This window comes from Thamnophis sirtalis, unplaced genomic scaffold (genome assembly GCF_051295495.1).
Source record: "Thamnophis sirtalis isolate CommonGarterSnake01/CBP01778 unplaced genomic scaffold, rThaSir2_p1.2 scaffold_10, whole genome shotgun sequence".
NCBI classification, from domain to species: Eukaryota; Metazoa; Chordata; class Lepidosauria; order Squamata; family Natricidae; genus Thamnophis; species Thamnophis sirtalis.
Window position 1 is genome coordinate 61,240,830 of NW_028261390.1, and position 27,996 is coordinate 61,268,825.

Consider the following 27,996-nt stretch of genomic DNA (forward strand, 5'->3'; position numbering starts at 1 on the left):
CTTTATAAGTAGAAATGCACTTTGTCTTCAGCAATTAGGAGGCCAACTTGAAACACATCTGCAGACATTTATCTTTCCAATGATGCATTTTTATCTCATGCCCACCTGCTTAAACTGACCTTGCTTTAAGTTGACAACTATGGTTCATGTATAATGAGGATTCTAAAGTCTCGTTTGGAAGGTTTCTCAGCGGTGAAAGCTGGGAAGGCAGACCTGTTGTTTTAATTTTACTCCATGTTTTTGCAATGACAGATGCCTTCATAATGTAGTTGCCAAGCAACATCTCGCAAATATCAGTGTCCAAAATGCTGCTGTTTATCCCGTATATTCCATTGTTGGTGATGCAGACCCCGAACCAATAGTGGAGCATGGAATTTTATGGTGAAAGAGGGGTCATCTGATCCCTGGTGCAGATCCCATGTTCAGATGTATCATTCGTTCGGCCGCTTTAAAGATTCCACAGGGAAATGTTTATATAGAAGTGGCATTTGCTTACATGTTTTTGAATATTTGTTCTCATAAACGATGCCGTAATAAATGAATTTCACTTAAATATACTTACATCTACATATATTTTATTATACATTTCAAGTCTTTGGAATCTTTCTAAACATAGAACTCAGGAGTGGGATTCTACCAGTTCCGACTATCAGCTTGGAGTGAACTGGTTCGCTCCGACTTTCAGTTGGGCTCGTTTGCCCATCCCTGCACTATATTCACCTATGTTCCCTTTTATGAAATCCAGCTGATAGGCATGGCAGAGTGGATCACTGTGCCTCAGCTGTTCTGTATCGAGGCTGCAGTAAGAGGTAAGTTTTCAAATGCATTGGGCACATGGGACGCGCTCAGCGAAGCACACGCTCAGCAAACCAGTTCTTCCACCGGTTGAATCCCACCACTGATGGGACTGTATTGCCGTAGTCCTCATTGTCAGTAGCTATAAGTGCTCCTGTGACTATGAGATTGCTGTTTTTCCATGGGATCAATTCCCCGAAACCCTTAAGAAAGATAAAGTTGCAAAATTCTAATGGACAGCCATGGCTTTCAGAAACTGTCTGATGCCTCCTTCCTTCACATTATTAAGTGTCTATCAGTGGTGGGTTTCAAAAAGTTTTAGAACCTCTTCTGTAGGTGTGGCCTGTTTTGTGGGAGTGGCTTGCCGGCCATGTGACTGGGTGGCCATGGCCAACTTGTAAAATGTGGTGAAACTCACTTAACGCTCTTGCTTAGCAACCAAAATGTTGGCTCAGAAACTCTGGCATTTGAAGCACGCAAGTCAAGCTGTCAAGTTACAAGACCCTTGAACCCCTAACTCTTTAGGGGGAAAAAACCAGGGGTGTTCAAATTTAACAGCTTTAAGACTTGTGGACTTCAACTCCCAGAATTCCTCCTCCAGTCATGTTGGCTCAGGAACTCTGGCATTGAAGGGTGCAAGTCTTAAAGCTGTCAAGTTACAAGACCCGTGCACCCCTAACCCTTTAGAAAAAAAACCCAGGGGTGTTCAAACTTGACAGCTTTAAGACTTGTGGACTTCAACTCCCAGAATTCCTCCTCTCGCTCTTCATCTTGATGATGTGTGGACGGGCGGGGGGAGGGAGATGGAACCGGTTCTAAACGGCACTGTAGATTTGTGGAACCTCTTCTATAGAAGAGGTTAGAACTGGCAGGAACCCACCCCTGGTGTCTATATAACTTTTTTTTGCAAGATCCAAATTGGGTCGGTCACCTGGACCAGAGGTTTAGTCTTCTGAGCTTTTGGACTGATGCTGGAGCCCATCCTCAGGGACTTTCTCTCTAGCAGAGTCTGTGCTTTGAGCTATTCTATGTGTGGCATCTATATAGTGCCTGGTTGTTTGTGTTATTTTCTTTTTTCTTTTCTTTTATTGACCATATTTGGTGTATTTTGCATTTAGGATTGATTTCTGGATTGTAAAATCATCATCCCTGTTGGGGAGAGGGTGTAAAAAATTTGCTTCTTTTTTTCTTTGCTTTGTAAGATTATGCCAGGAGTTGCTTCCCAGGTTAATTAATAAGATTTGTTGCAAGATCTTTGGGAATTTATGGCACCTGTCAGGTAAGAGACATAGGTCATAGAACTCCTGTATTGTAACATCAACACTGAGAATGGTACCCGCTTCCTGTAGATGCTTATGAGTAAGTACTGCCATTGGTGTCTCCACAAGGCATTAAAGATGTAACATCATTGTAACTATTAAAGAGGCATAGAGCAACATCACCATTATTGCAGGAAGAGTTCATCAGGCTCTCCTTCAGAACCAGGAAATAGAACACACATTGATTGAGAAGATGAACATAGATTCTTCTCAGCAAAGCAGACTATTTTCACAAGTACTTTGTTGACAAATTTGCTTAGATTTGCCAATTTTTTTAGTAGAGTTCATGCAGTATCTTGCCCTATTAGATGGGGCTCTTGTTGCCTTGTATTGGTGATCAACTTCCTGAATTCCAGCCAAGTCACCAAGGCTGAGAAACACTGGACTATATACTCAATGAAGTTGATGCATCCCTTTCTAATATGATCTTCATCACCTGTGTACTAGATTCATACCCTTCATTGCTCTTGGCGAGTGTGTGATCAAGAGTCTTCCTAATCATGTTGAGATCCTAATCTCAGAGGTTAGCTGGCTATATTTCCAGAGCATTCCTACATTAGATTAGATTAATTTAGATTATAGCTTTATTGATTAGCCTATAGGCCCGTGATGGTGAACCTATGGCACGCATGCCACTGGGAGCCATTTGTTAGGGCACACGAGGCATTGCCCTGTCAGCTCCAGCACGCTGGAGCCAGCTGACTTTGGCCTTCTTTTGAGGCCATTTTTTGCCCTCCAGAGGCTGCTTCCGGAGCATGAAAAACCAGCCCTATGGACAAACTAGAAGTTCAGGAATGGAACTTTCAGTTTGCTTGTAGGATCGTTTTTTGCACTCCGGAGCCTTCATGGAAGCCTCCTGAAGGCTCTGGAGGGTGAAAAACAGTGCTACGAGCAAACCAGATATCCATTCCCGAACTTCTGGTTTGCCCATAAGCCTGGTTTTTCATGCTCCAGAGGCTTCAGGGAAGCTCCTAAAGCCTCTGGAGGGCCTCTGCGGGGTGGGGGGCTGTTTTCGCCCTCCCCAGGCTTCTGGAGCCTGGGAGGGCAATAAAGCACAGTAAAAATGGGGGGGGGGATGTTGGTCACATGCACACGCGCGCGGGGAGGTGCATATATGCTGGGTCGTACTCATAGCATTATGGGCATGGCACACCCATGCACGACCCCCCTGCGCTCCCCCCGCTTTTGGCATGGGAGCCAAAAAAGTTTCGCCATCACTGCTATAGACCATATCAAAGCAGAAGGTTCAAACACATATCACCAATAAAATCCTATACAAACAATCTAAAATAAGATTAGGGTAAAATACAATAGTTATAGGATAAGATACAATATAATTTAATACATAAATATGCAAAATAGAATAAAAGGACATAAAATAATATTTCGGTGTCACCCTTAGAATCTCCTCCAATCAGTCTCATGTATGCAGATCTCAACCGAACCATTTTGTTTAAGTCCTGTGCTGTGTTAAATATTATGTTCAGGTTCTGGCCACACGTAAATTAAGTTGTTTTGATATGGGGATCCCAATGGCTCATTCGTTTGGTATATGGACCAAGGTATGTGTCTCCCACCCCCTTATACAAGCAACAATCAAATAGGATGTGAGTCAGGGCTTCTACCTCTGCTGCTCACAAACACAGAGACATCCATTGTAGAGTATAGAATGGAATCTCCCATATCTAACCATTGTGTCAAGCTGCATTCTTACATTCTTTACATTACTGGAGTAGTAAGTGGATAGTCACTACTAGGCCATGGGGTATTGCCCCATTATACTTAAATTCTTCCCATATAGGAGTATTTCAGTCTAGCTGAATTCTTCCCTTAATGTGAGAAGTAATAAAATGTTCCCTCTCTTGTCCTTGAAATAGAATTCTGCATATTTTTGGTAAAATGTAACCCAAGAGCAGTGCTTAATTATTCATACTGCTTCAAGGAGTTTTAGCTATTAATATTACCATCATCATCATTATTATCATCATCACTTTAATCAAGATTGCTCCTTAATTCCCAGTGTTTGGAAGGACTCTCTTGCTCATATTTTAGATGTAACTGAAAATATTAAAATATAAACCCTGAATAATATGAGACCTTTCTGTTTTTCCTGCTCTGCATACATTTCAATATACTGCTAGGTGCACCATATTAATTGACAATAGGGACTACGATTGTTCACTGTTACCCAAAGTTATTTTAATGATTTTTTTAAAGCATAAAAGGTAAAGGTAAGGTTCACCTCACACATATGTCCTAGTCATTCCCGACTCTAGAGGGCAGTGCTCATCTCCGTTTCAAAGCCGAAGAGCCACAGCTGTCCAAAGACGTCTCCGTGGTCATGTAGCTGGCATGTCTAAATGCCGAAGGCACATGGAACGCTGTTACTTTCCCACCAAAGGTGGTTCCTTTTTTTCTACTTGCATTTTTTACATGCTTTCGAATTGCTAGGTAGGCAGAAGCTGAGAGAAATTATGGGACCTCACTACGTTATGCAGCACTAGGGATTCGAACACCCGAACTGCCGACCTTTCTGATAGACAAGCTCAGAGTCTTAGCCACTGAGCCACCGTGTCCCTTTTTAAAGAATTATACTGTACAATTAGATACATGCACAATATATTGTTTTAAAATAATATATTATTCTACAATTTATGAGGAGACTCAAATCTATATACTCAATTCCCTGCAGATTTTTAAATAGCATATTTCTGGATGAATATTTCAATAATATTTCAGCTGACCCACCTATCACAATGAAATTTCATGCTGCAGTTCAGGTTTTGTGTCTGCATTTATGATACTGATATTTACATCATGCCGCTTGATAACTTTATTATTATAAAATGGTTTCTAGTAAACGTTTCTGTGATAACCTCATGCCCTTTGCATATCTTTCTTTCGTCTGCATCATCAACAGGTTGATATGAAAGGGAATCAATCAGATTCAAATGAAAATTGAATGGATGGCAGGCCAAAGATTCAAAGATGTAACCTCCAGAATTGGGATTCCATAGCACGATGCTAACATGCCTGTCTTATTAAATTGGAACTTTAAGGATAGTTTTGCCTTTGACTCTGATTTAATTCTGCATGATATTGGATATATTCAAAAAATTGGATATATTTATATATTCTATATAAACATTTCCACAGGATAAACAATATTTGGTTATAAATAGCTAACTATAAATAAATATAGAATTATACATAAAAATGGATAACGAATAAAGAGACCATGAATGTAAGATAGAAAGGTATAGAAAGGGAAGACACTAACTGCAAAGAAACGGATATGGAACTGCTGTATGATATATGATGGAACTTCTTGTTCCTATGTTGTCTTAAGTCATATGTTTGTTCTTGTTGATGTGTTTATGTGTGTCAAATAAAAAATTAAAAAAATAAAATTAAAAAAGTGGCTTTTGCTTACATGCTTTCCAACATTTTGTTCTCATAACTTATGCAGTAATAAATGAATTTCACTTAAATATATAGTACAGTACATCTGTAAATGTATTTTATTATACATTTCAAAATGTTCAAATACCTTTTGAAGCATGGAACTTGTTACCATAGTCCCTGATGCCTATAGCTTTAATTGCTCCTGTGACTATGAGATTACTGTTTTTCCATGGAATCAATTCTCCGAAACCCTTAAGAAAGATAAGGTTGCACAATTCTAACTGAACTCCGTGGCTTTCAGGAACTGTCTGATGCCTCCTTCACATTATTAAGTGTCTATGTAACAGGTTTTTTTTTCCAGGATCAAAATTGGGTCAGTCACCTGGACCAGAGGTTTAGTCTTCTGAGCTTTCAAACTCATGCTGGAGCCCATCCTTAGGGAATTTCTCTCTAGCAGTCTGTGCTTTGAGCTATTCTGTGTGTGGTATTTATATGGTGCCTGGTTGATTGTGTTCTTTTCTTTTCTTTTCTTTCATTGACCATATTCGGTGTATTTTGCATTGAGGATTGATTGCTGTATTGTAAAATCATCACCCCTGTTTTTCTTGCGGGGGGGGGGGGGTGTTGTATAAATTTTGCTTTTTCTTTTTTCTTTTCTTTGTAAGTTTACACCAGGAGTTGCTTCCCAGGTTAATTAACAAGATTTGTTGCAGAATCCTTGGGATTTTATGGCATCTGTCAGGCAAGATACAGAGGTCATAGAACTCCTGTATTGTAGCATCAACATTGGGAATGGTACTGTTCTGACCTAGGCTTCCACAGCAGCACGAAGCCGAGTCCTCATCCCGATAAACCTCTTTTATTTAATTTACAGTGAATTCCTTTCCAGCAAAGTCTTTCCTCTCCCACAGTCTTTCAATATAGTTCACAATTACTGACCTTCATCAGGCTTGGAGAATGGCCAGGCCAGAGGTGGGTTCCTACCAGTTCGCACCTATTCGGTCAAATCTACCGAACCGGTTAGAAGAGATTCCACCAGTGGACTCGGAAAGCAGGCCACACCTACAGAAGAGGTTCTAAAATTTTTTGAAACCCACCACTGGTCCTTGGGTATGATTATTCTACACTATCATGCTCATACTTATAAAACTCAGTGCCTCTGTGAAAGGAAGGATGACTACTGCGTTTGTGGTGCAATCAGAACATTGCGTGTGTTGAAGTTGTTTTAACACAAACCAAAGATGCCTTTTAAAAAACAAGTTGACATTATATTCTTATGCATGTGTGTGAGGTAATTTAAGGTGGTTCTGACAAATGTCGCTGGCATCTTCATATCCGGTCACATGGGCGGCAAGCCACTCCCATCCGGTCACATGGGCGGCAAGCCACACCCACAGAGTAGGTTCGAACAATTTCTGAAACCACTGGGCCAGGCCAATATCTTTCAGACACTGCAATATGTGGCAAGAATGCATGAATGAACTAATTGTCTCCTGCAAACTCCACTCCCCTTTCTCTCCTCTTTTATTTCCTCTGGGAGGGGCCATTCATTGTCCACCTGTGGCCTCATTCCCAAGTTGACCCCTGTTCTTTACCTGTTCCCTTTGTCTGGCAACTCTGTGCATGCGCACAATGGGAACAGGCTCCAGATGTTCGTCTGCCTCACTGATGTCTGACTCTAAAGGCAGCTAATAACTGGCTTACGGCCCTGGCCCCTTCTCTGCCTCTGACACAGAGCCCTCATCAGAGCCTTCCCCAGACTCCAGGACTGGCCCATCTTCCTCCCCAACCTCCTCACTGTCCGAATCTGTTGCTAACTCCCCTGTCTGCTGATGGACCACAACAGGTAACTCCTTCCCCATGTTATTTAAATTCTTCTCATACAGGAGTATTTCATGCTGCATTTCAAGTTTTGTGTCTGCACTTATGATGCTGATATTTGCGTCGTGCCACTTGATAACATATGGACATATAAAATCATTTCTAATAAATGTTTCTGTGATAACCTCATGCTTTTTGCTTATCTTCCATTTGTCTGCATCATAAACAGATTGGTAAGAAAAAAAATCAATCAGATTCAAATGAAAATTGGGTAAAAAAGCTTCCAGACAGTTTCTTTGAAAGGAAAACGTATGGATGTGGTGAGAAACAATAGGAGGAAGAGTATTAGATATCTTTGCTGCCTTCAGATGTTTATAAAAATAAAAAAGCAGGGTATAAATGAAATAAAAATAAATCATGTTTCTCCTATATTACACCACACTGCCTAGAAAGCTCTTATCCTGGTTATTCTACTCGCTCAGCAAATTAAGAAAAAGCAGATTAATTAAATCAATAAAATAAATCAATAAAATAATGTATAGTAAATAAAAGCTGTTCTGGATACCAAGAATTATGAAGAAAGATAAGTTGAAGGGGGGGGGGGTGTCATTGTCTGAATTATTTGTATTTAAATCCCATATAATCATGGGAGTTAACCTCTGATTAACTAACTTGTTCTCTTGGTCCCAGTTAATTAAATTTTATAAAACATGCTTTTTCTATTACGGAGCACATTTGTTAATAGCAAATTGCCATATCAAAGCCCTCAAAGGTTAGTAATGGTGAAAGCAGAGTGACAACTATTTTTCCCTCTTTTTGTTCACTTAGTTATCTGTTCTGACCCCCCTCATTCCACACCAAAGCACACTCCAAGCCAGAGATAAATTACGGCATTTAATTAACAGACAGACAGGTCCTTGGCAGCAACCCAGCAGAGACAAGCTTGGGCAGCAATAAACACAGATAAGGCTTGGCAGCAATCCAGCCTGCCAAGCTCACACAAAGTTCTCCGACATTCGATTCTGTGTTGACTTCTGCAAAGAGGGGCGTGTGCCCAAGTAGATTTTTATAGTCTGGAGAGGAGCCTAATGACCACCAGCTGAGCGCAATTACCTCCTGTAATTGCGTAATTGTTCCTGACACCTAGTAGCTCTTCGATGGCGTGCATCCAGGAACAACTCACTACTGCCTCCGTCTCACTCTCTCTTGTCTCCTCCCCACTGGTCCAAGGCTCAGGTACCTCCTGGTGGCCAACCAGCCTCTCTGTGCCCTTCTCAGAGTCGGAATCTTGTCCAGCGTCCTCCACATCCTCCAGAGCCAACTCAGAGGGCCCCTCGCTGTTGGAATCTGGTGGCAGCTCCATCGGCACCTGCTGGGCCACAACAGTTATCAGTGTCAGCTTCAGAACAGTCTTCTTATTTTCCTAGTTGAGAAATTGGAATGGAGTGGAAGGATTTTGGATTTTAAAAAACTACTTTTTCTTCTGATTAACTGATGCATCCAAGCAGACATCTTTCTGGAATATTACCCTGAGTGTTGGAACATTGACAGCAAAGAAATAAAGATAGATCAAGTTTTCTATTTGCACAGTTAAGATGACCTTCATCCCATATGTCTCTCTGCCCAACCTTAAAAGGCAAATGTGCATTATTTAAAGTCTTCTTGGAACCTTGGTTCAGTTTCTCCCAGTGCATGGGTATTGAAGAATTATTAATTGAACCAATATTTGATCCTCTAGGCTGGAATACTGCAATGTGCTCTACATGGGGCTGCCCTTGAAGAGCATCCGGCGTCTTCAGCTGGTACAGAACGCGGCCGCGCGAGTGATTGTGGGTGCACCGCGGTTCACCCACATAACACCTGTCCTCCGCGAGCTGCGCTGGCTACCTGTCGATTTCCGGATGCGCTTCAAGGTGCTATTAGTCACCCATAAAGCCCTGCATGGTAGTGGAACTGGATACTTGAGAGACCGCCTTCTGCCAATCACCTCCCTGCGACCAATTAGATCACACAGATTAGGCCTCCTCCGTATTCCATCGGCCAGCCAGTGTCGGCTGGCAACTACAAGGAGGAGGGCCTTCTCAGTAGTAGCCCCGACCCTTTGGAACGAACTCCCCGTGGAGATTTGTACCCTCACCACCGTCCAGGCCTTCCGCACAGCCTTGAAGAACTGGCTAGCCCGTCAGGCCTGGGGACAAGGATAGTGCCCCTCCCGAATGATGAATGTATGTTGCTTATTGTTTTTATTATATGTGTCTATGTTACTGTTTGCATTTCCCCCTCCCTGATTTTATGTGAGCCGCCCTGAGTCCCCTCAGGGAAAAGGGCGGCCTACAAATGTCAATAAAATCAAAATCAAAAAAAAAAATTTGTTTGGACAAACGAACAGCATGTTGGCCTAGTGGTGAAGACACTCACTTCTGAATCGGAAGGTTGAAAGCTCAATCCTAACAGCGATAGATGTTGCTCTCTCAGATGCAAAGAGAAAATATCTGCTGCGAACTCCACATAGGCATCAGGAAGGGCAATCGACCGGACAATACCGGGTGGTGACTCCCCGGGGGAGAGACTTCTCTGTAGATGTGCCGGCCCTGTGGAATGATCTACCCGTAGAGATCCGGACCCTTAAGCAAGAGAAAAACAAAAATTGGAATCATAACCTTCTTGCAGTCATTTTCTCTCCTTTTGTTTTCTGGCAAATTTCAGAAAGTGGACAGATAAAGAAATCCAATTTTAGGTTAAGTTGAGGGTTATCAGCGAAACAGATGAAATTATACTACTACCACCTGGGTACCCATGCTTCATGATGAAACTATGTGATCGAGCAATGCAGGAGAAATCCAGTTCACTCTGGTTCAATCTGTTGGCTCAATGGTGGTTTGTAACTGAAACACATACGGGAATATTTCTCCCACCACTTTGAGTTCAGAAGCAGTTCCATAGATGGAAGGCGTAGACATTTTGGTGAGGTACTAACATTTAGTACTCTAAAGATCCCCAGACCACTCCTGAGTGAGGGAGTGGAATGTATGCTAGTTTGAACAGAGGTAAAAGAATGTGAGGCAACTGGCAGTTGGAACAGAGTTCTTATCAGGTGGGGCGGGGAAGTAGAACTCCTTAGCACCAGAGTGTGTTAATTACTGTATAAGAAATACGAATGATCTGATGGTTGCTTCAAAAAATTCTTTCTTAGCAAGCACCTTGAAGCTGAGAGGAACATACGTGCCAAATTTCAAATTTCAATTTCAATTTTTTAGGCTTTACGGTTCTGGAGATTTTGTGATGTCGTGTGAGTGGCATTTCGATAGATAGATAGATAGATAGATAGATAGATAGATAGATAGATAGATAGATAGATAGATAGATAGATAGATAGATAGATAGATAGATGGATGATAGATAGATGATAGATAGATGATAGATAGATAGATAGATAGATAGATAGATAGATAGATAGATAGATAGATAGATAGATAGATAGATAGATAGATTTACAATATTTATATTGTAAATAGGTATGAGAAGGAGCTCTAACATCTAGTTAGAATGTATACATTTATTTAAGCTATATTCTCTCTCTCTCTTTCCTTTTTTTATTCTTTTTATTGATTTATTTATTCCAGGCAAAAGGAAGTCATTGGGAGAATCAGTCCCTTTAATGAGAATGTGAATGCACATAGATTGAAATAGATGCAAAAAAAGAATAGATATGTTCTATATGTGAACATATGGAAGTTCTGCTAGGCATTCCTGAATTCTTGTACAGTGTTGGGCCTGGCCTGCAATTAAACAACAATACCTACTCAAATAAGATTATACTAAATAAATTGGACTTTGTAAATCAATTTGTCACCCATCCCATTATGCTTCTTTTTCAAAATTAATTAGATGTCAGTGTAAATATAAATCATTATTAGCAGATGGAAAATGAGAGAATTAGCTGAAATTAGAAATGATAGTTGAGGAACCAATATAAATTGACTACTGCAACGTGCTTTACATGGGGCAGCCCTTGAAGAGCATTCGGAGACTTCAGCTTGTCCAGAATGCAGCCGCGCGAGCAATCGTGGGTGCACCTCGGTTCACCCACGTAACACCTATCCTCCACGAGCTGCACTGGCTGCCTATTGGTCTCTGGATACGCTTCAAGGCGCTAGTCGTCACTTATAAAGTCCTTCATGGTATTGGACCTGGGTACTTGAGAGACCGCCTGCTGCCAATTACCTCCACTAGACCTATTAGATCCTACTGATTAGGCCTCCTCCGAATTCCATCCGCCGGCTAGTGTCGACTGGCGACTACCCAGAGGAGAGCCTTCTCTGTGGCTGCTCCGACCCTTTGGAACGAACTCCCCATGGAGATTCGAACCCTCACCACCCTCCAGGCCTTCCGCAAAGCTGTTAAAACCTGGCTGTTCCGACAGGCCTGGGGCTAAAGAACCGTTGCCCCCGTCTCGAATGGTATGACTGTTGTGTGTTTTTAAATTATGTATTGTTGTGTTTCGTTTTTTTATTTTTTGTCTGTACCCCCCCCTTCCCTGATTTGATTTGTTAGCCGCCCTGAGTCCCCTTCGGGGAAAAAGGGCGGCATATAAATATAATAAATGAAATGATTTGAAAGAAGTCTTCATAGCTATTGCCTGCCTCATACAATGACTCTAGGCAGCAAACCATAAAACATAGCTAAAAATATACCCTTCTTCCCCAAGCATCCTTACAGATCAAGTCAAATATCCAAGAGCCAGCTCTTCACAGCATACCGTTTGGGAGATATTTGAAAGCTCAGGGCAGCCACCAAAAAGGCATGCTTCCAAGATCTCATCAGATGACAACATTTAGGAAGGAAGCCTGGATCAGAACTACCATGTGGTTTAGCCTCCACACCTCTTATCATCTTTGTTGCTCTTCTCTTCCTCTTTTCAGGGTCTTAGTATCTTTTTGTAACATGACGATCAGAACTGGACATTATATTCCAAGACTGACTTCACAAGTGCACTATAAAGCAGTACTATCATTTCTCATGATTTTGATGCTATCCCTCTGTAGATGCAGCCTAGGACTCTATTAGCTTTCTTCACAGTGGCAGCATGTTGCTTGCTAATTCCTCAAGCATCCTTACAGCTCAAGTCAAATATCCAACCCAATGCTTGAGAGAAGAGCCAGCTCTTCACAGCATACCCCTCCCCACAAGAGGTAAAAGGGTAAGGGTCCCTCTGACAGTTTGGGAGATATTTGAAAGGTCAGGACAGCCACCAAAAGATCTCATCAGATGGCAACATTTAAGGGAGGTCCCTTGGAGTGTATCCACCCTACCTAATCTAATACGATGGGAGACACCTTCATGGAGAGGTGGACCTGCAGCTGACCTGAATATGTGCTATGTATGGGTTTAAAGGAAGAGAACCAACATCTTGAATTACACCAGAAAGCAACAGGAAGACAATGTAGCCAACAAAGCAGTAGAGTTACTTGGGTGAACTGTGGGAGACACAAAACTAAATATGTCACTTCATCCTGGACCAGTTGCAGCTTCCAGATGTTCTTCAAGGACAACCCCAATCGGAACCAACCAAACAGGATGTGACTAAGGAATTGATGACGGTAAGCATTTTGTTCTTCTTGTGTGGTATCTTATTTTGTCCGGTATACAACAACTCACTATTTTATTAATGGATAATGCGGACAACCTAGCATTAAACATATTTAAAATTATCTATTTGCATTGCTTGGCGTGCTTTTCATTAAAGTGAAAGGAAAAAGGAGGAGGAAAAAGTCTCCACAACTCCTGGAGGGATGTGGCTGCTTAAGTATCAGCAGATGGTTTGCTTCCTTCTTCTTAGATGCCAGGACTGTGAGGGAATTATAGTCTATGGTTTGCTGGCAAGTAATGAGGTGGAAAGGAAAATGCTGAAGGAGAATTAGAAAAATAACAGCATGCTTCTTGTGGCTGCTGAACATATCAATACCAGTCAAATAGGTCCAGACAGGGGAAGGTACAATTTTTTTTATTCAGCCCTTGCTTTTCAGATTTACACCTTTTCCAATTATCTACCAGCATGGCATCAGTAGGATTATTTGTAGCTGTGGCAAAAGTAATAAGTAACGAAAAGTGTCTGTTGTATAGTCATCTGAGCTGAATGTTAAAGAGAGCCTCACAAATGAGCCTCAATTTGTCAGCTGAGTTCAGTATTTCCCATGCTGCCGATTGAAGAATTGCAATATTTTTTTCCCCAATTGGCCTTTTTGCATCTGCCCATTAGCCTTTTTTACTTTTAATAAGTGACTCAGTTGCAAATGCCGCCTAGCTTTTAATTTCTTTATTGTAACACTGGCACTTTAATGTGACTATTCCAGGAGCAAGCACTCCACCCAAGGGTCAAATCATAAATTCTTCATTATTTACATTATTTGGATGAATAATGAAGATGATGCCAGGTGCTCAAATTATGATTCTGATAGAGGTAGACATAAAATCATTTATGTCCACTTTTAAAAAAAAAACCTTCAATGATAGAGTACTCACAATTTCCAGTTCACTCTGGTTCAATCTGTTGGCTCAGTGGTGGTTGGTAATTGAAACACATAAGAGAATATTGCTCCCACCGCCTTGAGTTCAGAAGCAGTTCCATAGATGGAAGGCGTAGACATTTTGGTGAGGTACTGACGTTTAGTACTCTAAGGAACCCCAGACTACTCCTGAGTGAAGGAGTGGGATTTCTGCTAGTTTGAACAGAGGTAACAGAATGTGAGGCAATTGGCAGTTGGAACAGAGTTCTTATCAGGTGGGGAGGGGAAGTAGAACTCCTTAGCACCAGAGTCTGTTTATTAATGTATAAGAAATACGAATTATCTGATGGTTGTTTTGAAAAATCCTTTCTTAGCAAGCACCTAGAAGCCGAGAGGAACATACATGCCAAGGGTCCACTCCATCCAAGGATCAAATAATAAATTCTTCATTATTTACATTATTTGGATGAATAATGATGATGATGCCAGGTGCTCAAACTATGATTCTGATAGATGTAGACATAAAATCATTTATGTCCACTTAAAAAAAAAAACCTCAATGATAGAGTACTCACAATTTCCAGATGCAATATTTTTTCATTGATTAACTGTTCTCACTGTCAGGAATTGTTTCCTTAATTCCAGAGTGGATCTCTCTTAACAAGCTTCTACCCATTACTTCTTGTCTTGCCCTCCGGTATCTTACAGAATAAGGTGATCCCCCCTCCTCTGTGTCAGCTACTTGAGTAGATAGCTATCATGGAAGATAGCTATCATGTCACCCCTAATCCTTCTCTTCATTAGGCTAAGTATACCTAGTTCCCTTAACTGTTCACCAGTGTTGTGGCCTGCTGGTAGCCAGTGGAGCTGGCAGCAGAATCAGACAGTGAGGAGGTTGGGGAGGAACAGGAGCCAGTCCTGGGGGTTAAGGAAAGCTCAGACAAGGGCTCTGTGTCAAAGGCAGAGAAGGAGTTAGACAGCAGTGAGGCAGAAGAACAGATGGGGCCTGTTCCCAGTCTGTGCATGCGCAGAGCTGTCAGAACACAACAACTAAGAAAGCAGGGTAGACTCAAGAGTAAAGCCACACCTTGGAGGTGATTGGCCTCTTCCAGAGGAAACAAAAGAGAAATGAATGGGGAGTGGGCTTTTGCAGGAAACAATTCATTCATTCGGCCCGGGAAGTTCTGTTTGTGAGAGTCTCTGTGTCAAGTTTTACTTCTCCCTGTGTTTGGAAACTGCTTATCTGGCAGTGCTCTAAACGAGATAAGGTGCATGTGGATAAACATTCCTCTGAAAGACTGTTTGCTAAGCCTTCCTGACTGTGAATGAAAGAAATTCAGTTGTGTAAATAAAAGGTTTTGTCAGGACCAAGATTTTGTTCCTTGCTTTCTAAGGAAGCCTGGATCAGAACTACCATGTGGTTTAGCCTCCACACCTCTTATCATCTTTGTTGCTCTTCTCTTCCTCTTTTCAGGGTCTTAGTATCTTTTTGTATCATGATGATCAGAACTGGACACTATATTCCAAGAGTGACTTCACGAGTGCACTATAAAGCAGTACTATCACTTCTCATGATTTTGATGCTATCCCTCTGTAGATGCAGCCTAGGACTCTATTGGCTTTTTTTCACAGTGGCAGCATGCTGCTTGCTAATTCTTACGTGATGATCCACTGGGACACAATGATCCTTCTCACAATTACTACTGTTAACCCAAGTACTGCTTAAAGTAATTTAAGGAAAAGTAATTCTCAGAAAACTACAGAAGAACAAAGACAAGATAGATGCACAGATAGGATAGCAGAGAGGAGAGGAGAGGAAGATTTGAGAAGGACGGCTAAATTGATATTCATTGTCTTGGGCAGTTGGATCCCTTAGAGCAGTGATGGCTAACCTTTTGCAGACTGAGTGCCCAAAGTGTGTGTGTGGATGTGCGCTAATGCGCTCACATGCACCCAATTTCCCAAAATTCAGTGTGTGTTCAGTCCCCATGCATGCACATGCACCCACATGCATATGCCCTGCCCCCATGCATGTGATGTGCCCCCACACATGAGTGTGCCCCCAAAGCATCCTTCCCCCTGCTCACGTGCAGCAGAGACCCGAACACCAGCTGGCCAGTGGGAGACGCATGCACGTGCACAGTGAAGCTAAACTGGGGTGATGGCTCATGTGCCCTTAGAGAGGGTACCTCTTGCCACCTCTGGCATGTGTGCCATAGGTTTGCCCTCACAGCCTTAGAGTGTTTTTGTTAGCCAAGCCCTGAAGCTACGTTGCACTGGTTATCATCCTGAGAAAAAGCCTTTTTATCTCCAATAATCATCTATAGACAAGGGTTACAGAATGTTACATTGCACTTCTGTTGTTGTAGTAGTAGCTGTTTCCTGAAAGACAACAGACAGTGAAAGAGATTTGTGGGCAGGGATTGGAAATAAAGAAAACAAAGGAGAAGGAAGAAGAACAGGCGTAGACTATTATACAGGGACAGTGGCACTTCACATTTGGAGTGGAAGAAGTAAATGACATCTCTTTCTAGATGAAAAAAATATATATCTGAGAAGATGACAGAAGAATGTGCTATTATGAGTTTCATTATATAATAGCTAAGGAGGCTGCCAAGTGATATCAGCTCAAATGTATCACCAGGGATGGGTGAGCTGGGGTGGAGAGCAGACTGTGGTTGTGAGATAGTGGGATAAAAATGTTGTGCCATAGAATGGATTCAGCTGGGCAGGAATTGGGTCAAAGGTGTCTAGGATTGATGCGTGCAATCGGGCTGGGCATCCACCATATGCATGCGACAGCACACGCATGTGTACTTACTACCCGCAATGCTCTGTGATACTCTGTGATGCTCTGCAACGCTCCAGCTGCTCGGTGGAGCATCACACAGGCACCGTAAGGTGCGCATAAGCCCCGATCGGCTCAAATACAGGTAAGGAGGCAGGCAGGCGGGTGGGCCCTCCAGAGCGCTCAAGGTTCAAGGTTCAAGGTTCATTTTATTTATATGCTACCCTACTCCCGGCGGGACTCAGGGCGGCGCACAAACCCAAAGGAGGGGAAGGGAAACACAAGAACTACAACAAAAAGTACAGGGAATGTAAAACAACCAACAGCCACACGATTCGAGAGGGGAAGGGAACTCATCGACCCCAGGCCTGTCGACACAGCCAGGTTTTAATGACTTTTCGGAAGGCCTGGAGAGAGGTGAGGGTCAAATCTCCGCGGGGAGCTCGTTCCAAAGGGCCGGAGCCGCCACAGAGAAGGCCCTCCCCCGGGTAGTAGCCAGATGACATTGGCTAGTAGACGGAACCCGGAGGAGGCCTAATCTGTGTGATCTAATGGGTCTTTGGCACTGTACCGGAACGGTACCTGGTGCTCCCAGCAGGCACCAGTACACCCATACCGGGGCACACTGGTCATATCCCACCACTGATCAGAATGGTCAGAGGATGATATGCCAAAGGAAAAAGTTGGATAATTCTTAGGGGAGATGTTATTCTTACAAAGTAGACTAGATCAAGGAACAGATACCACAAAGCTACTAGAGTTCTACTTCTGTAAATAGAAACCCCATCAGAGCTTCCCTTTCCATCCTCAAAACAAGATAGATCTATAGACATGATAGAGAAGAGGGGAGGAGAGAATTAAGATTTATTCTGAGTTTCTTTCTCAGATTTACCTCTTTGTCAGAGTTGGACTTGCACTTATCTCTGTACTCCTCCAAAGGAGGATTGGCTACCTGTGATTGTTAGTAAGAATTCAGACATGTAGAGAACAGCAATCTATCTTCTTGATTGTTACCAAGCATGATTAGCAAAAGAGGACCATCCATTTGTGTAATGTTAAAGGCAAAGAACGCAAAGAACTTTTGTGCTGCTTGTGATGTTTCTCAATATGTAAGGCAAGGAACCTGCCTGCAAAGGAAAATCAGTGCATTGACTTGTTTCAATATAAGAGGACCCAGACAAGAAAATCCAACAGGGAAGCATCACTTTTAGCATACCAAAGTCTCTGCTTTGATAAACCTTTGAAAAATCAATTCCCTAATGGAAGGGTTCTTTCAACATTGGTTTGTCACAGTTTGGGAACTGGTCATTCCAACTTCTAAGCAATTGATTTCCCTGATGCATCTTTCGAGAAAAAAATAAATGGGTTTGTTATAGGTGCTTCCTTACAATCTCAAAAGAAGTAGTGAAGAAGACATGCTAAAACTCTGGAGACCTGATGGGTAATTTCTGTGTGTCCTTCCCTGACAGCTGCAATCTCATGAAACATTTATAGCATTTTGTCTGTGTGAGTGGATAGGTCGATCATTATTTCTCAAGCTGCTATTGTCAAGCCTGTTTAGAACTGAAACTAAACGGATATATAAGTCAAATACTTGCGTCACTTTCAATTAAATTTCTATTCCATACCTTGATTTGGAGTTGTTTATGAAGAAGGTGCTGAACTGTCTGCATTGGTAAAAGAGATTCAGTCTTTAGCAAAGATCTGAAGAGAGAAACAGGTTATCTTAAGTAAGCCTCTGATGGTTCTATCGTGAGAGTTGTGAAGATTTCAGTAATATTGGGAGGGTCAGGAATATCCAGTTCAGTGGTGAAATTTATTTATTTTTACTACCGGTTCTGTGGGCGTGATTTGGTGGGCATGGCAGGGGAAGGATATTGCAAAATCTCCATTCCCTCCCCACTCCAGGGAAAGGATACTGCAAAATCTCCATTCCTTCCCCACTCCTGGGGGAAGGATATTGCAAAATCTCCATTCCCTCCCCACTCCAGGGAAAGGATACTGCAAAATCTCCATTCCCTTCCCACTCCTGGAGGAAGGATATTGCAAAATCCCCATTCCCTTCCCACTCCTGGGGGAAGGATATTACAAAATCCCCATTCCCTTCCCACTCCTGGGGGAAGGATATTGCAAAATCTCCATTCCCTCCCCACTCCTGGGGGAAGGATATTACAAAATCCCCATTCCCTTCCCACTCCAGGGAAAGGATACTGCAAAATCTCCATTCCCTTCCCACTCCTGGGGGAAGGATATTGCAAAATCTCCATTCCCTTCCCACTCCTGGGGGAAGGATATTGCAAAATCTCCATTCCTTCCCCACTCCTGGGGGAAGGATATTGCAAAATCTCCATTCCCTCCCCACTCCTGGGGGGAGGATATTGCAAAATCTCCATTCCTTCCCCACTCCTGGGGGAAGGATATTGCAAAATCTCCATTCCTTCCCCACTCCTGGGGGAAGGATATTGCAAAATCTCCATTCCTTCCCCACTCCTGGGGGAAGGATATTGCAAAATCTCCATTCCTTCCCCACTCCTGGGGGAAGGATATTGCAAAATCTCCATTCCCTCCCCACTCCTGGGGGGAGGATATTGCAAAATCTCCATTCCTTCCCCACTCCTGGGGGAAGGATATTGCAAAATCTCCATTCCCTCCCCACTCCTGGGGGGAGGATATTGCAAAATCTCCATTCCCTTCCCACTCCTGGGGGAAGGATATTACAAAATCCCCATTCCCTTCCCACTCCGGGGCCAGCCAGAGGTGGTATTTGCAGGTTCTCCGAACTACTCAAAATGTCCGCTACCGGTTCTCCAGAACCTGTCAGAACCTGCTGAATTTCACCCCTGATCCAGTCCTTAATTAGTAATCCAGTAATCAGATAAAGAGCTATAATACATCTCAATGTTTTTAAAATTCTTTTGAAGCAAATATATATATATATATATATATATATATATATATATATATATATATATATATATATATATATATATATATATATATATATATATATATATATATATATATATATATATATATATATATATATATATATATATATATATATATATATGTTTTCTGAGGTTTTCGCGGGTGTTAGTATGTGGGTCTCTAGTTGTTCGGGTTTTCTCCCGCGTAGAATTGGAGATGTCTTGGCCAAGACATCTCCAATTCTACGCGGGAGAAAACCCGAACAACTAGAGACCTACATACATACATACATATATATATATATACACACACACACACACACACACACACACACACACACACACACACACACACACACACACACACACACACACACACACACACACACACACACACATATATATATATATATATATATATATATATATATATATATATATATATATATTAACTTTGATAGAATCAAGATCATGTGTTGATACCACTTTGAAATGCTTTGATAAAGCCACACTTGGAATGCTGCATCCAGTTTTGGTTGCCACAATGTAAAAAAAAGGTGTTGAGGTTCTAGAAAGAGTGCAGAGAAGAGCAACAAAGACAAGAAAGGGGACTCGAGGCTAAAACATATGAAGATTGCTGGAATTGGCTATGGCTAGTTGAATGAAAAGAAGGACTAGGGGAGACATGATAGCAGTGTTCCAATACATCAGGAGTTACCACAAAAAAGAGGGAGTCAAGCTATTTTCTAAAGCACCTGAGGGCAGGACAAGAAGCAATGGTTGGAAACTAATCAAGGAGATGAGCAACTTAGAATTAAGGAGAAATTTCCTAACAGAACAATTAATCAGTGGAACAACTTGCCTCCAGAAGCTGTGAAAGCCCCAACACTGAAAATGTTTAAGAAGAGATTAGACAACGATTTATCTGAACTGGTATTGGGCTTCCTGCCTGAGAAGGGGGTTTTACTAGAAGACCTCCAAGGTCCCTTTCAGTTCTGTTATCCTGTTATTTTATCAATTAACATAAGCAAATTTTGAGATGCTGCCTAACTGCAAATATAGTTGATATACCAAGACTAAATAAAATATCAGCTGCTATTTTTCCTGTTATTTCTAGATTTGAGGTAGTAACCATAGTTGCACAGGGAATTATTGCCTTATCATAACTGCCTACTTTCTAAATAATCACATTATATACTTTTCAAATAAAATGATATTAATCTTAATTCCTCTAGCATGTGCCAAGAAGAATATTCTGTCAGAACATCAGAAATAAACTAGATTAAAAACAGTAGCGGCTTCACAAGGATTTTAGATAAGGGAATGGCTGCTGAAAGCATATTAGCTTATAGCCTTTTAATTACATTTGTGTTATTTTTGTTCTAGAAATTAATTTGCTAAATTTTATTATGAAAAGTAGCTAATAAAATGAAGACGGTGAGAGGAGGAAGATGTATGAAGACAAAACTAGAAGTTTACATATATACATACCCTGTTTCCCTGAAAATAAGACCTCCCAGGGTAATAAGCCGAATCGGGCTTTTGAGCGCATACGCTAAAATAAGCCCTCCCCGAAAATATTGCAACACAGAAGCAGCCATGAGGTGACCACACTCGCTGCCTCCTACACCTCAAAAATAATAAGACATCCCCGAAAATAAGACCAAGTGCTCATTTCGGGGGTCATTTATTTTTGGGAAAACACGGTACATACATACATACATACACACATATGCATCTGCGCGCGCACTCACACACACACATACACACTCACACACTCACTCACTCACCAAACTCTGAATTGAAGAAGAGCTAACTTAATTTGGTTCATACCATATTACCTTATTATCAAGAGATTGTTACAAACAGCAGAGTCAAGGGGATACAGTAAAATCAATATAATTGCATGCTTCGGACAATTATTCAGTAGAAAATTAAAAGGACTTCCAGGAAGGTCCAGTACTTTCATTGATCAGCATAACAAGTTAGATGAATGTTGTTTGGAGCTGCTGTTCTAATTTATTTCCAAATTACCTTTCTGAGACATGGTTATTCAACTGTAAAAATTGCTCAATATGGATATTTATTACAGAGGTATGCAAATATACATGGGTTTTATCCTTCCTTCCTTCCTTCCTTCCTTCCTTCCCTTTCCTTCCTTCCTTCCTTCCTTCCTTTCTTCCTTCCTTCCTTTCCTCCCTTCCCCCTGCCTGCCTCCCTTCCGTTCCCAACATCATAATTCAATCTCAGTAGAATTTAATCCAAACCAATTTTCAATAATACATAACCTTGCTGCTAATCTTTATCACTTTGCTTGCTTCCCAGCATGCCAGTTATTCTTCAATATCTTTATTAAAGGTAGATGTAAAAATCTTGTTTGCGACTTTAGCATGTTCACTGTTGAAAGTACTACATCAATAATATATGCTGCACAGTTTGCTTTTATGAAAAGACATTAAGATTCTGATAACACTAGATTATTTATGGATGTTTTAGGAATTCTGAAAATGTTTCCAGCAGCTGTTGTTGGTTTCATTAGACCTTAGAACAAAAACATTAGAAAATGTTTTTGATATGTGCGGATTAAATACTGAAATAAATTATAAAACGGATTTCTCTTACCTTTTGTTTCTTGAATTAAAAAGGAGGCAAATGCTTCAGGAAAAGCTTACTATAGAGTGTATGGATAGTAAATGCTCATACAGAGAAGTAGCCATTAGACAAAGTTCATTAGAAAGGAGAGAGTTGCACTTCTTTTTTTAGTAAGCACTTAACAAAACAATTATAAATGCTCCAAAAATGAACACAATTCTCCAAGGACATAATTCACAGTATAACAGCTGACAACCTTTGATACTAAATACTAATTTCTAAATGTTTGGTTTCGATCGCATTCCACAGCAACATATGCATAGTTTCACCCATTTTACTGCAGAGTCAGGGGCTACACAAGCTAGATGCTAGAACTCCCTACTTCTCTCTGTCTGGTGTTATGTGAAGTGTGAATCCATGCCCTATATGTGTTTGATGGAGATTTACTACAGTATAAGAGAACTCCCTATAAAATCTGCAGGCAGAGAGATATCTGTGAAAAAGAACTTTAGCACTTTCATCCTGTCCGTCTTGCCAAAGGGTTTTGCTTGGGCTGTCACATCGGGAAGATTCTCTGCTGTGCTTTGTGTCTAAGTTAATTAACAGTTCGTTATCAGTGAGCTACACAGAGGTTGTGGCTAATACTCAAAAGACAATCGTTACAGATAGTCCTCTCCAGCAGATTGTTTGAAATTATATGACAGTGCTGAAAATTGTAGTTATGAATGTTCCCTGAAGTTATGGCTGATGCAATTCCTCCATGAATATGTGATCATGTCTGCTTCTATATTTCAACTCCCCCTCACCTATCTTACCCCCAACTCTGCCCTTTTGACTACCCTGCGCTCACTCTCTCCCTCCCTCTCTCTCTCTCTCTCTCACACACACACACATGCACACACACACACACGGAGAGAGAGTGCCACCCTGTACTTCATTGCAATCCCTGCCAATCCTTGTTAAGCAAGGACAGCCTGTAAAATAGTTTATTTCCCATTGGACTTCAACAATACTTTTAGTTAACAAATTTCAGTAACACAATTACATTTACTTTTAGATCTTAAATAGACAGATAGACAATATGTATACTTGGCTCACTCCCTTTCCTGTTCTGAACAGGAATTCTGGGTTTTGTAGTTCAAGACTTATAGTAACTCCATGTTCATTTAAGGATTTTTCAAAAGAATAATCAAGAATTTTGGTAAACCTACTAGTTTTAATACAGTCTGCCTTCCTGCATGAGCTATCCTATCAAAGGTCTGGATGTGGCCACCAAAATAAAGATGAATATTCTTCTTATTCTTTCTTACTTTCTCTATTATGCATCTTACTTTATGAAGAGGGCAGTTCAGGGGTGGGCTTCAAAAATTTTAGTAAGAGGTTCTCTGCCCGGTTGCTGGGTGGGTGTGGCCATGGTAGGTGTGACCTAGTTGGCCTCCTGTACCACAATGAGGGGGATGCCCTCCTGGGCTCTGGAGCATTCATCGAGCCTCTGGGAGGGCGAAAACTATGTCAGCGTTCCAAATACCATGCAGAATTAAATCAGAGTCAAAGGCAAAACTATCCTTAAAGTTCCAATTTAATAAGACAGGCATGTTGGTATCGTGCTATGGAATCCCAATACTGGAAATGACATCAGAATTCCACCCAGTTAAAAGTTCATGATCTTGTCCCCACACCCACAATCCATCACATTGTCCAATCTTCTTCTTCCATGCTGGCATCCACACCCAGCTGCTTCCGGTCAGGTGTGAAAGTACAGAGACAAAGGATGACCTTGGCTTCTAGTAAAGAATGAAAATAATACATTCCACAATCCTACTTTTTCTATTCCCCCCTCCCATCAACTATACTAAAGAAACAGCATAATGAAATAAGAGAAAGTGTGGCAGGCCAAAATTCTAAAAGGAATATAAATGCAGGCCTGACAAACTGCCTCCCCAGGCCCTCTAGAGGCTGGAAGGGGCCCGTTTCCAGCCTTGCTGAACTTCTGGTAGGCCCGTTTTTCACCCTCCTCGAGCTTCTGTGTGCGCCCTGCACTTACCTGCATCCAAAACAGGCTGCATGGACACTCCTAGGAGGGGAGAGGTGGGATGGGTGGGGCCAGCCAGGAGTGGGATTTGGGGGTTCTCTGAACTGCATAGAATCTTAGCTAGAGGTTCTCCCGAACCCCTGCGAACCCCTAGCAGTTGCTCTCTGAAAAAGTACCTTTGGTATAAGTTCCATAATTAGCAGGTATCCGAAAAGTGAAAACCCAGTAATCCTAATAATATGAAGTGAATTATATCTAGCTGGTATAAATTCTTCCTATCGATAAGAACTTAAAAACATGAAATAAAACTCTGAACAATCTATAACCCTGCTTAAGCCTATATGGCCACCAGGCATTTATTAATGGCCATAAAAATTGTTCAGCCTATTTTCAAAACTTGCCAAAGAATTACTGCAATGACTTCCTTCTGTAGTAAATTATACAGGCTGCTTTTTTGAAGAAATATTTCCTTTAGTTTAATAATAAATTCCTCGCTACCCTATTTCATGGCATGACTATATTTCCCCTTGTGTTTATATGATATGGTATGAAGAAGGAAGCTGGCATTTTTAAAATATATTTTATAAAGTTTTTATTTTTAAAAAATATAAACATTCCATCTTTTCTTAAACAGTGTGTTATCTGGGTACAAATATCTCTGTGTAATAACCACAACATCATTCAAATTAATATTAATTCTCTAACCTTAGAATTATAGTATATTAAACAGTTGAACATAGTAAACCTGTTCGTTTTTCCCTCTTAACATATCTTCTAATAAAACTGTGCTAACCACATTAAATATAATAATCCTTCTCGTCATAATACTAACAATGATCATATTATTTATATCTCTATCAACATATTTGCTGCTCTTTTTTAACCTCCTTCTTTTGATTTCCAACTTCCTTTTTTATTCTCTAACCATTGATAAAATAATTCCCATATTATATGATATTCAGTTTGTTCTTTCCCCTTAATTGCCAGTGTTAATCTGTTCATTTCTGCACATTCTAATATTTTCCTAATCACCTTCTCATCAGTAGGGATCTCTTCACTTTTCCAATATTGTGCAATTACAATTCTAGCTGTAATTAATACATGAATAATTAAATATGTGTTCTCTTTACTATAAGTTTCAGGTAGACTCTCCCAACAGAAATATTTCCGGTTTTGAATCAATGTGTTGTTTGATATGGAATGAAGTCCCTTTCATATATTTGAAAACCATATCACTGCACAGAAGAAACCTTTATTAAAAACAAACATCAAAAAACGAAGTAACCAAAGAAATCCAAAGCTTTGGCTGCCTTGGAAATACCTTGGAACTGGCTTACAATAAAAGCATCACTAGGTCAATTTATGAACCGTAAAGTAAAGGTAAAGGTTCCCCTCGCATATATGTGCTAGTCGTTCCTGACTCTAGGGGTGGTGCTCATCTCCGTTTCAAAGCTGAAGAGCCAGCGCTGTCTGAAGACGTCTCCATGGTCATGTGGCTGACATGACTAAACACCGAAGACGCATGGAACGCTGTTACCTTCCCACCAATGTGGTCCCTATTTTTCTACTTACATTTTTATGTGCTTTCGAACTGCTAGGTTGGCAGAAGCTGGAGCAAGTAATGGGAGCTCACTCCCTTAGGCGGCACTAGGGATTCAAACCACTGAACTGCCGACCATCTGTTCAACAAGTTCAGCATCTTAGCCAATGACCCACCTTGTCCATACATTTCAGACAGTATATAACAACCTATATATTTTATGTTCCTAGCTATTTGATAGCTCCTTTGCTCAAGACAGCAACAACCATAGGTCATTGGTCGGAGGCAGATTTCTATTGCAATTAATCTGAAGATTTTATCATCTCTAGTGACAATGATGCTTGGGTGTCAGGATGAAAAGAACATCTGAAGGCAGAAGAGTGAGGTCACTTTTTCCATTAGTCTTTTGAGCAGCATGTACAGACTGTACTTCAAAACTGTAGATGGGCCAAAACAGCATTTAAATTTAATGGAATGAAATTAGTATTACAGCTGACATGGCTTCTAATGATGCATTTACAATGTCCTTTTTCAAGAAGCAACTGGATTTTCTGGTTTTTCTTTGAAGACGTTTCGCTTCTCATCCAAGAAGCTTTTTGGGTGAGAAGCGAAACATCTTCAAAGAAAAACCAGAAAGCCCAGTTGCCTCTTGAAGAAGCACCTTTGGGACAACCATGACCTGAATGACTAAGTGTTCTGACCCCCCTCATCCCACACCAACACACTCCGAGCCAAAGATAAGTTACGGCATTTAATTAACAGACAGACAGGTCCTTGGCAGCAAACCGGCATAGACAAGCTTGGGCAGCAAGCCAGCACAGATAAGCCATGGCAGCAATCCAGCCTGCCAAGCTCACAATAATGTTCTCCAACATTAGTTCCTGCGTTGACTTCTGCAAGAGGGGCATGTGCACAAGCAGTCCTTTTATAGTCTGGAGAGGAGCCTAATGACCACCAGCTGAGTGCAATTATCTCCTGTAACTGTGCAACTGTTCCTGAGCCGAGGTGGCGCAGTGGTTAGAGTGCAGCACTGCAGGCTACTTCAGCTGACTGCAGTTCTGCAGTTTGGCTGTTCAAATCTCACCGGCTCAAGGTTGACTCAGCCTTCCATCCTTCCGAGGTGGGTGAAATGAGGACCCAGACTGGGGGCGATATGCTGACTCTGTAAACCTCTTAGAGAGGGCTGAAAGCCCTATGAAGCGGTATATAAGTCTAACTGCTATTGCTATTGCTATTACTATTGATGCCTATTAGCTCTTCGATGCCGGGCATCCAGGAACAACTCACTGCTGGCGTCCGGATCACTCTCCCTTGTCTCCTCCCCACTGGTCCAAGGCTCAGGTTCCTCTTGGTGGCCAACCAGCCTCTCTGCGCCCTGCTCGGAGTCAGAACCCTGTCCAGGGTCCTCCACATCCTCCAGAGCCCACTCATAGGGGCCCTCTCTGTCAGAGTCTGGTGGCAGCTCCAACGGCTCCTGCTGGGCCACAACAACTAAGTATCTCAATTTCTAATGTCCCTTTCCTCTCACTTTAAACATAGTTATAATTTGGAGATAATGCTTAGCAAGCTCTAGGTCTGCTGCTAAATTTTTAATAATACTACATGTGGCTTGGGGCATGAGATGGAGTGTCCTGAGAGATCGCCTCCTGCTGTTTACCTCCCAATGACCATAAAAATATCATCAGATTTAACAAAAAATAAATTTATTTTTGAACAAAATTATCTTTACCTGATGTTATAATAAATATATAAGTATTTAATTGGGAAAATGGCATTATTCAGAGTCACACGATGCTGATTTCTAACTTAGATGAGAAGATAATTGCTAGTGTCACAATACTGGCATGGCACTGAGATTAATTTAATTCCTTGACAGATTTTCCAGTGAGCTAATGCACTAGGAAGTAATTTATAGACTAGCCAGAGGTCAGTTAAAAAGGACCTGCTATCGTGGAGGCACTGAGAAGTTGTCATTGTTTTCTGCAATAACTGAAGGATAAACATCAGAAGCAAACATAACACACCAACACACCCACACACACCCACACTCACACACACAACATTATACAAGTGTATCACAGCGGCCAGTTGTTTTGCCAAATTTGGCATTGGTTACTAGTTGGGCCCCACCCAGGGGCCTAGGACGTCGTAACGTATTTTCGTAATATACATGCAGATCCAAGCAGTGCGGCTTTTTGCATTTGACTGATGGTGATTTTGTCAATTTTTAACTGTTTTAAATGTAATTCCAGTGCTTTTGGAATAGCACCC